This window comes from Triticum dicoccoides, chromosome 5A (assembly GCF_002162155.2).
Source record: "Triticum dicoccoides isolate Atlit2015 ecotype Zavitan chromosome 5A, WEW_v2.0, whole genome shotgun sequence".
In the NCBI taxonomy this organism is placed as follows: Eukaryota; Viridiplantae; Streptophyta; class Magnoliopsida; order Poales; family Poaceae; genus Triticum; species Triticum dicoccoides.
Genome location: NC_041388.1, coordinates 215,398,815 through 215,408,164, shown reverse-complemented (window position 1 = coordinate 215,408,164; position 9,350 = coordinate 215,398,815).

The following is a 9,350-nucleotide window of genomic DNA, read 5'->3' as shown; positions in this document are numbered from 1 at the left end:
TCTAAATCCAACGCCTCTCCTCTCCTCTTCCATTTCAAAACCACTTCCCCTCCTCTCGTGTCCCAATCGAAAACCAGCGTCGCTCCTCTCCCGTTCTAATCCAAAACAAACGCTGCTCCTCTCCTCTTCCATTCAAAAACCACTGCCGGTGAGTGAAGGTGCTGTGGAGAAGTAGATCGATGGAGGAGTACAACCGATACGTGAGGATAGCAGACGGAGACCTGTGAAGCTAGCTAGGATGTTGGAGATACAGTCTTGGTTTGACAACAAGGACCAACTAGCGGCGACGATGACATCCATGGCCAAATATCTGCAATAGAGAGAAAAGGCGGTGATACTCCCGAAGGGAGTCGCGCGGGAGTACATAGAGCTGCTCCTCTGGGCCATGGAGCAAACAGATTCACCGAATCCGATCGTGAGGGAGTGGTGGTGGGAGTATTGATCCCAGATGGAGCATCCACCAGAGATTGAAGGATCGAGCATCTACAGGGTGCCGTTTGTGAGGGTCTCATGCCAGAGCGAGCCGGTGGAGTCTTCGTCGACTGAACCCAGCTACATGAGGAGAAAAGCAGTTGGCCCGACGACACTTCCCTGCCATCCTCTCCCTTGCCATTCACATCGTCTCATGGGGCGGCTGTCTGCCACCGAGGAATAGGAGGGGACTGCCCCCCCCCACCCAGCCTAATAGTCGAGCAGGTTGTGAATTGTCAGGAGGAGCTTAGGGTTGTCAGTATTTGCAGGTTGTGAATTGTGTTTTGTGTTGTGTATTTTGAGAGTACTTTCAGATATGAATGTCTTTTGAATTTCAGATTTGCAGTACTGAGCATATGAAGTATTTTATGAATTCTAGATATCTATTTTTAGCAGTTAAAAATGTAGTTTCATAGGAGTATAAAAGTGCAGACAATGTGATTCTCAGATAAGAAACGGCAAGTTCAGTTTCAGATAAGAAACTGCAACTTTCAGAGGAAGAGCATTTATATTAACACGGCCTTTCAAACAGGGTTAACATCAAGTTGGAAGTTTTATTCATGGTCGAAAATGGAACTACCAGTCAGTTAACATCATGTTGATCAACATTCATGCATAGCACATCTTCATATGATGCACAGTCAAAAAGATATGCTATTTACAAAATGCCCACACAATGTCGAGTGTGCGAAAAATAGAGAAAACGCGGGACGAAATTTTGGCAAGTGTTGGACGTGGTGTGCGTAGATGACAATGGGGACCCACATGTCAATAATGGCAGAGGCAAAAAATTTGGAGATATTTTCCCTGCATTAGCTGGAATCGAACCCGGGCGGAACAGCTGTCGAGTAGTGTCACTTGGCCACTGGGCTAGTTCAGCACTTTCGTTACAAATAAGGCACTGCCTTGGGTGGTCCGATCACCTCCTGTGCCTTTGTGCGCTTGCCGCGGCACCGCTGTCTGCCGTTGTGAACATGCTGAACAAATGAGAGGAATCTGGAAAGGACTGTACGTGGAGAGGCGGACAGTCGGGACCCACCAGGTCTATGGCCGTACGCAAGCAAGTGCCTCATCGAAAAAAACTTCCTCCTAATGCTATACTGACGTTGGGGCCCACGGATTTGTCAACAAAGTTACATTTTTTAGGTGCTTCAATGTAGGAGATAAATTCACAACGAAGCTGTGGAGCTCGCGTGTAGTATCATTTATTATCACTCGGGCAGCAAATATCCGTTGGGTTTTGGGTTGCCCCGTCTAGGCTTTCTTTTTTAACATGCGCAGTCCACGACATACTGGTTTGTATTTTTCTGAGGGCTATCATATATCGACCGGCCTATGGACCTCCCATCTGAGGTTTTATTTTTCCTGAAACATCGGCAGCCCAATTTATGTATTTTTTAAAAGAAAACACAGAGGTTTGTTCTATTTTTCTATATAAGAATAGGAACGCCTGGTCCAAATTTTGTTTCCCTTGTAACTATATTATATATATTTAAATTATTTTATTTGTTATTATATGTTATTGTTATTGTCATCATATATTTAACAGATACTTACATATGTAAGAAAACAATATCGCATATCTTATTAACTTATAAAAATAATTTCATAACAATAAAATACTATATTTTTTGGCAACAAAATTCTGAAAAATGGGACAAATACGTGCCACATTTTTGGAGGCTAAAATGTGGGCCAATAGGTCGAAGCCAACGCAAGTCATTGTCAACTTAGTCAATAAATGATTCTGACATCGTTAGTTGTTGGATTTACATCCAACAACCGGCATCCATCTTCAATCTCTTGTCTTCTTTCTCCAGCGCCACCGGGACCACCTGCTCCTGCCTCCTGATGCTAGCAGCTCTGCTTAGCATGCTTCATTGTGAAGCGCTAGCCCACCGTTGGACATGCCATCCCTCCACCCTTCCACACCTCCTGTTCTTCTCCACCGACTAGTGAACCACACCGCACAAGAACTAGTTAACCCTCGTACACCTCTTCGTCTGTGACTCTACTTCTGCGTCTTCCCATTTCCACCTCGTTGTTATCCGGGGCCTCACTGTCGTCCACCACCTTGGATGCGCTCGGCGCAGAGTAGTTAACGTGGTCAACGAACGACATCCATTGGAAGTAGACTGTGTGTGGAGAGGCTGACAGCTGGGTCCACGGCCGCACGCAAGGAAATACCTCCTTATTACACGCAAAATAATAATTCCTCCACCTGACAGCTGGAACCCACCAGAAGGGCCTCTGTATTTCACAAAAAAAATATTCCCCCTGCTATCAGGTCGGACCCACCAGCTATATCTTTGCACGCAAGGAAGTGCCTCCTTATTACGCACAAAAAATGAATACCCCTGCTAGCTGGGACCCACCATAGTGGGAGGCTGACTTGTGGGTCTACTAAGTTGACGGGGATGGAGGGCTTTGTAAAGTTAGTCAATATGAATGATTCTAGATCCATTAACCGTACGATGTCCATCCAACGGTGGTAGTGCTTCTTCAACCTCTGGTGTTGTTGCTCCAGCCGCCCAAACCAGCGTCGGTCATGCCGTGTGCTCCTACTTCCCATGGCCAGCTGTGATGCCGCGGAGGCCTCTCTGCCCCCTACTACTCCCACCGCTGGCCAGGCCCTGCGGTGACGGCAGCCTCACACCACAGTTGAACCAGTGAACACTCGTACTCCTCTCCGCATGGGCATCCACTGTCGCGTCTTCCCCGGCTCCGCGTCGTCCCCTTCCTAGGCCTCGCCATCGTCCACTGCCCTGGTGCTCTCGCCGTGGTGTGGTCAACGTGGTCAAGGAACGACTTTCATTGGAAGAGTACTGTACGTGGAGAGGCTGACAGTTGGGTCCACGACCGCAGCAAGGAAGTGCCTCCTTATTTCACCGAAAATAATGATTCCTCCACTCGATAGCAGGGACCCACCGAACGGGCCACCGTATTTCGCAAAAAAACATTACCCCTTGACTACTGGGACCCACCAACTACATCTTCGCATGCAAGGAAGTGCATCCATATTACGGGCAAAAAAATGATTCGCCCCCCTGACTGCTGGGAACTCACCAGCTACATCTTTGCACGCAGGGAAGTGCCTGACAGTCAGGACCCACCCGGTCGAAGCGTACGTAGCATTGTCATTCTAGACGCGAACGTGTGCGTACATACTGATCGATGTAGAGGCGTGCACATGTGGTAGTAGAGGCGCGCATGTAGCATATACATGTACGTACAGCGGCCAGGGTGCAAGAAAGTAAATACGCCCAATTACGTACATACGGGTGGGGTCTCAAACACCCACTCACGCATACATACGGCCAGGGCTCGTGTACATGGCTGTGGCTGGGTCGAAACGGAGAAACACGCCCAATTATGTTCATGGGGAGGCAACGGAAGGCGTCGTGTTGATCGGGAGGCAACGAAACACGTGTTGTTCATCGGGAGCCAACCGGCTTGGACGGAACAGCCGATGGAAACGAGGCCTGGCGTACCGCAGAACAGAGGAAACGGCCTTGTGTTTGACCGGACATGATGGAAACGGGATCCTGTTCATCGGGAGGGGTCTGGCATACCGCAAAACGGAAGAAACATACCTCCTACGGTCGAAACGGGGTCCTGTTGATCGGGAGGGGTGTGACGTACCACAAAATGGAGGAAACGGACTTGTGTTGGAGCGCTACTATCGTAACGGGGGTCCTGTTCATCGGAAGGGGTGTGGCGTACCGCAAAATGGGACTCCATGGGATGTTGTTTTTATCCACCGTCGACCTCCTCCAGCCTCCACGGGCTACTGTCCATCCACCATCGACCTCCTCCAGCCTCCACCTGCGACTGTTCATCCATGGGCTCCTATTCATCCAGCCTCCACCGGCTATTGTTCAACCAGCCCTCTTCACGAGGTCCTGTTCAACCACCCCTCCACCGGCTACTATTCAACCAGCCCTCCACCGGCTACTGATCAATCAACCCTCCATGAGGTCATGTTCATCCAGCCCTCCACGGGGTCCTGTTCATCCACCAGCTTGATCGATCGGGGTTCTGTTCATGCAGCGGCAACGGCCTCTACTACCACGGGTTCCTGTTCATGCAGCGGCAACGGCCTCTACTACCACGGGTTCCTGTTCATCCAACCCCCATCAGGAACTGTTCATCCAAACCCCCCAACAACGCTCACTGTTCATCCAGAGGTAGCATCGATCGGCTTCAGTTAGCAGCAGTATCGAAGGAATCGCTCGATCGGGTTCAGTTAACAGCCATCGATCGATTGCTTGGGTTCAGAAACGCGTAGCCTGCAGTGCAATCGCTCGGGTTCAGTTAGAGCACAACGCCTCGCGCACACGCGCGTACGTACGAGAAAAACACGCATAGCTCGGCCCCGACCACCCACCGTGACCGGGAACTCCCCTAATATTTTCCTCGCCCTCGCTTCTACCATGGTTTTTTCCGTCATGGACGGCCCAAAGAATGTCATGCAACTACATCTTCGGCACTCCCAGGCCCAGGACGAAAAGCCCATTTTCTGTCATGATTTTTTTCATAGAATTAGGACCCCACCACATCTATGATGATACCGGGTTTTGTCACAATTATCATCATAGAAGTGTCATAAGTATGATAGAAATTTTTTTGTTTGGCCCAAAATGTCATGGATGTGTCTTTTTTTTTGTAGTGTTCGGTCGTGGTCATCAAGGGTGATTCCTCCTTTAGCACTCCCGATACGACTCTACCGTGCAACCCCTCAAGTGTGAACCTCGAGGGTGGTTCCTCTTATGTTCACCTTGACGATTACATCGAGTGGAATCCACCGAGGGTGATTCCTCGGGTTTTCCCCTTGATGTTTAGACAAGTGGTTACCTTAACTTTACTTGAGACCTTGCTGAAAGTCGGGCGGACCCGGAGAGCACCCGCAAGATAATTATGTGGCACGACCGGGCATTCTGGGCCCTAGCCGTAAGTCCACAAGACGGGGCGACGGGGTCACATCGATCATGAGTCTCTGCTCGTCTCCGCAAGCTAATAATACATTATGGTTTGGGTATTTGTTCTGAGTTGGCCTTTGTCCTTTATGCACTAACCACCACGCGAGAATAGTTATGGGCCTTGATGACATAGTGTCAGGCGAAGCTTTGCCAGATGTCCAGTTCAGCATTGCGGCACGGCTAGGCCGGCACTATCCTTTAGTGGTGGAGCCTGGATCCGCCCTGCTCGCAACGACCCGGAGTGCAACGGGCGATGGGCCTAGACTCCGGAGTGCTTAAGATGTAGACCGGCGGGGACCTCTCTGATGAGCCTAGGTAGGGCTATGACGTGTTGATCTTCCGAGGCCGGCCATTGACCCAGAAAAGTGTGTCCGGCCAGAGTAATCAAGCGTGTTGGAAAACATGGTGCACCCCTGTAGGGAAGATTATCTTTTAATAGTCGTGTCCACGGTAACGGACGTTTAGACTTATATCCTGGTCTTTTACAACTAGAAATGGATACTTGAGATATGTGGCCCTGGGATTGCTTTCTCGCACGGAGTCGAGGAAGGATCTCTGGGAATTAATGCTACAACATGCTTGTTAATTATAAATTGCTATTCTTTACTCTTCTACTTGCTACAAGATGCTTCGAGCTGCTTGAAGATGCTAGTCTTCGATAGGCTAGGCCTTCCCTCTATTCTGGCATTCTGCAGTTCAGTCCACAGATACAACCCTTCCATTTGATACCAATGCATACTTAGTATAGATCTAATGCTTGCAAGTACTTTGGATAAGTACTCACAATTGCTTTACTACCCATTTCCCCCTTCTTTCTTATTTCCGGTTGTTGCAACCAGATGGTGGATCCTTGGAGCCAGATGTCACCACCGACGGATACTACTACATGGAGACTGCCGACGACCAGGAGTAGTTAGGAGGTCCCAGGCAGGAGGCCTTGCCTCTTTGATCGTTGTTGCTTTTGTGTTTGCCTTCTTAAGGCAGTCTTGTCTAACTTTATGTCTATACTTAGATATTGTTGATTCCGCTGACGCTTGTGTATCGAGCTTATATTCGAGCCCTCGAGGCCCCTGGCTTGTAATATGAAGCTTGTATTGTTTTTATGTGTGTCTAGAGTTGTGTTGTGGCATCTTCCCGTGAGTCCCTGATATTGATCGTACACATTTGCATGTATGATTAGTGTACGATTTAATCGGGGGTGTCACAGTGGCTCCCTCTGGTAATTCTTTTATCCAATATTTTTTATTTATTCCAAAATAATTTTTCATGAAATTTTATCTCATTTGGAGATGTTCATAATATGTATCTCCGACATGGCTTTTTCAGGTCCAGAATTCCAGCTGTTGGCAATCTCCCTCTTCATGTAAATCTTGCAAATTAAGAGAAAAACATTAGAATTGCACCCCAAAGTATTATATTGATAAAAAAACATTATAAATAACACTCGGAAAACATGGTGCAAAATGGAGGCATCAGTGGCGGCTCCATATCGTAAAACGCGATGATTCCTTCTCTCTAATTTTTCTCTCTGCGAAACGGTAATTATGGAGTTAGAATTAGGGCAACCGGAGGCTCGAGGGGCCCACAAGCTCACAGGGCTCCTGGGTGCCCCCTCCAGTAGTTCTCTTCGCCAATATTTTTCATATATTCTGAAAATAATCTCCGTAAATTTTCAGCTCAATCCGAGTACTTTTATTTCTGCACAAAAATAACACCATGGCAATTCCGCTTAAAACAACATCTGTTCGGGTTAGTTCCATTCAAATCATGCTAATTGGAGTCCAAAACAAGAGCAAAAGTGTTTGGAGAAGTAGATCATTTGGGACGTATCAAGAGTTCCGACAGGCTAGTGCTGGTCAAATCAATCATTGCTGCTAGGCCGGTTCACCAATTGCCTATGCTAGATGCGCCTATTTGGGTTTTGGATGATATGAACAAATGGATGTGTTCTTTTCTTTTCAGCTGGCAAAGAGAAGGTCAATGGTGGGCAGTGCCTTGTTGCTTGGAACACTATCTTTGTGCCTACTTGCTTTGGAGGGCTGGGCATAAAGAACCATATGTTATAGGCGCTTCCTCTAAGGGTGAGGTGGGAATGGTTGCGATGAACTAATCCAGATAGACCGTGGCAAGGGCTTGCTCTCATGGTGGATAGCGATGCTCGATTGGTCTTTGATAGTTTGGTCAACACCACAGTGGGAGAATGTAACCAAGTTTTTTTCATAATGGATCGATGGATCCATGGTTTTTCGGTCGAGGACATTGCACCTTTGATCTATGCTAGAGTCGACACCCGCACCAAAAACCACAGAACAATTTAGGAGATGATGGTGGATGAGTATTGGATCCAGGACGTTCTGCCAAAAACCTCTTTTCATGGTGCAATTGCACCTGATGCATCTGCGACACGCCATTGCTGCTATGCAGCGCGACTACCACGCCCCTTATGTTTTCGCTTGGCCTTGCATGACATCATATGTTTATTCCGCTAAATCCACCTACTCACGCCTATGTCAAGGACTAGTTCGATCCACTACGGCGGTCTGCAATGGGAGAAGTTGAGCTCCAGTTAAATGTAAGATATTCGCTTGGCTAGCTGCGCAATACCGACTATGGACATCGGATCGGCATGCGCTCCATGGCCTTCAAGACATCCCATCTTCCAAGATGAAGATAACATTGATCACTTTGCAGTTCAGTGCGTCGACGCTAGAGAAGTTTGGCATTACTGCTTTGACGCGTTGCAACCCCTATACTGAAGGATATATGCCCTAGAGGCAATAATAAAGTTATTATTTATTTCCTTATATCATGATAAAAGTTTATTATTCATGCTAGAATTGTATTAACCGGAAACATAATACATGTGTGAATACATAATACATGCCTCTACTTGACTAGCTCGTTGATCAAAGATGGTTATGTTTCCTAACCATGGACAAAGAGTTGTTATTTGATTAACGGGGTCACATCATTAGTTGAATGATCTGATTTACATGACCCATTCCATTAGCTTAGCACCCGATCGTTTAGTATGTTGCTATTGCTTTCTTCGTGACTTATACATGTTCCTATAACTATGAGATTATGCAACTCCCGTTTGCCAGAGGAACACTTTGTGTGCTACCAAACGTCACAACGTAACTGGGTGATTATAAAGGAGCTCTACAGGTGTCTCCAAAGGTACATGTTGGGTTGGCGTATTTCGAGATTAGGATTTGTCACTCCGATTGTCGGAGAGGTATCTCTGGGCCCTCTCGGTAATGCACATCACTTAAGCCTTGCAAGCATTGCAACTAATGAGTTAGTTGCAGGATGATGTATTACAGAACGAGTAAAGAGACTTGTCGGTAACGAGATTGAACTAGGTATGGGATACCGACGATCGAATCTCGGGCAAGTAACATACCGATGACAAAGGGAACAACGTATGTTGTTATGCGGTCTGACCGATAAAAGATCTTCGTAGAATATGTAGGAGCCAATATGAGCATCCAGGTTCCGCTATTGGTTATTGACAGGAGACGTGTCTCGGTCATGTCTACATTGTTCTCGAACCCGTAGGGTCCGCACGCTTAAGGTTACGATGACAGTTATATTATGAGTTTATGCATTTTGATGTACCGAAGGTTGTTCGGAGTCCCGGATGTGATCACGGACATGACGAGGAGTCTCGAAATGGTCGAGACATAAAGATTGATATATTGGAAGCCTATGTTTGGATATCGGAAGTGTTCCGGGTGAAATCGGGATTTTACCGGAGTACCGGGAGGTTACCGGAACCCCCCGGGAGGTATATGGACCTTAGTGGGCCTTAGTGGAAGAGAGGAGAGGTGGCCAGAGATGGGCCGCCCCCCCCCCCTTGGTCCGAATTGGACAAGGAGAGGGGGCCGGCCCCCCTTC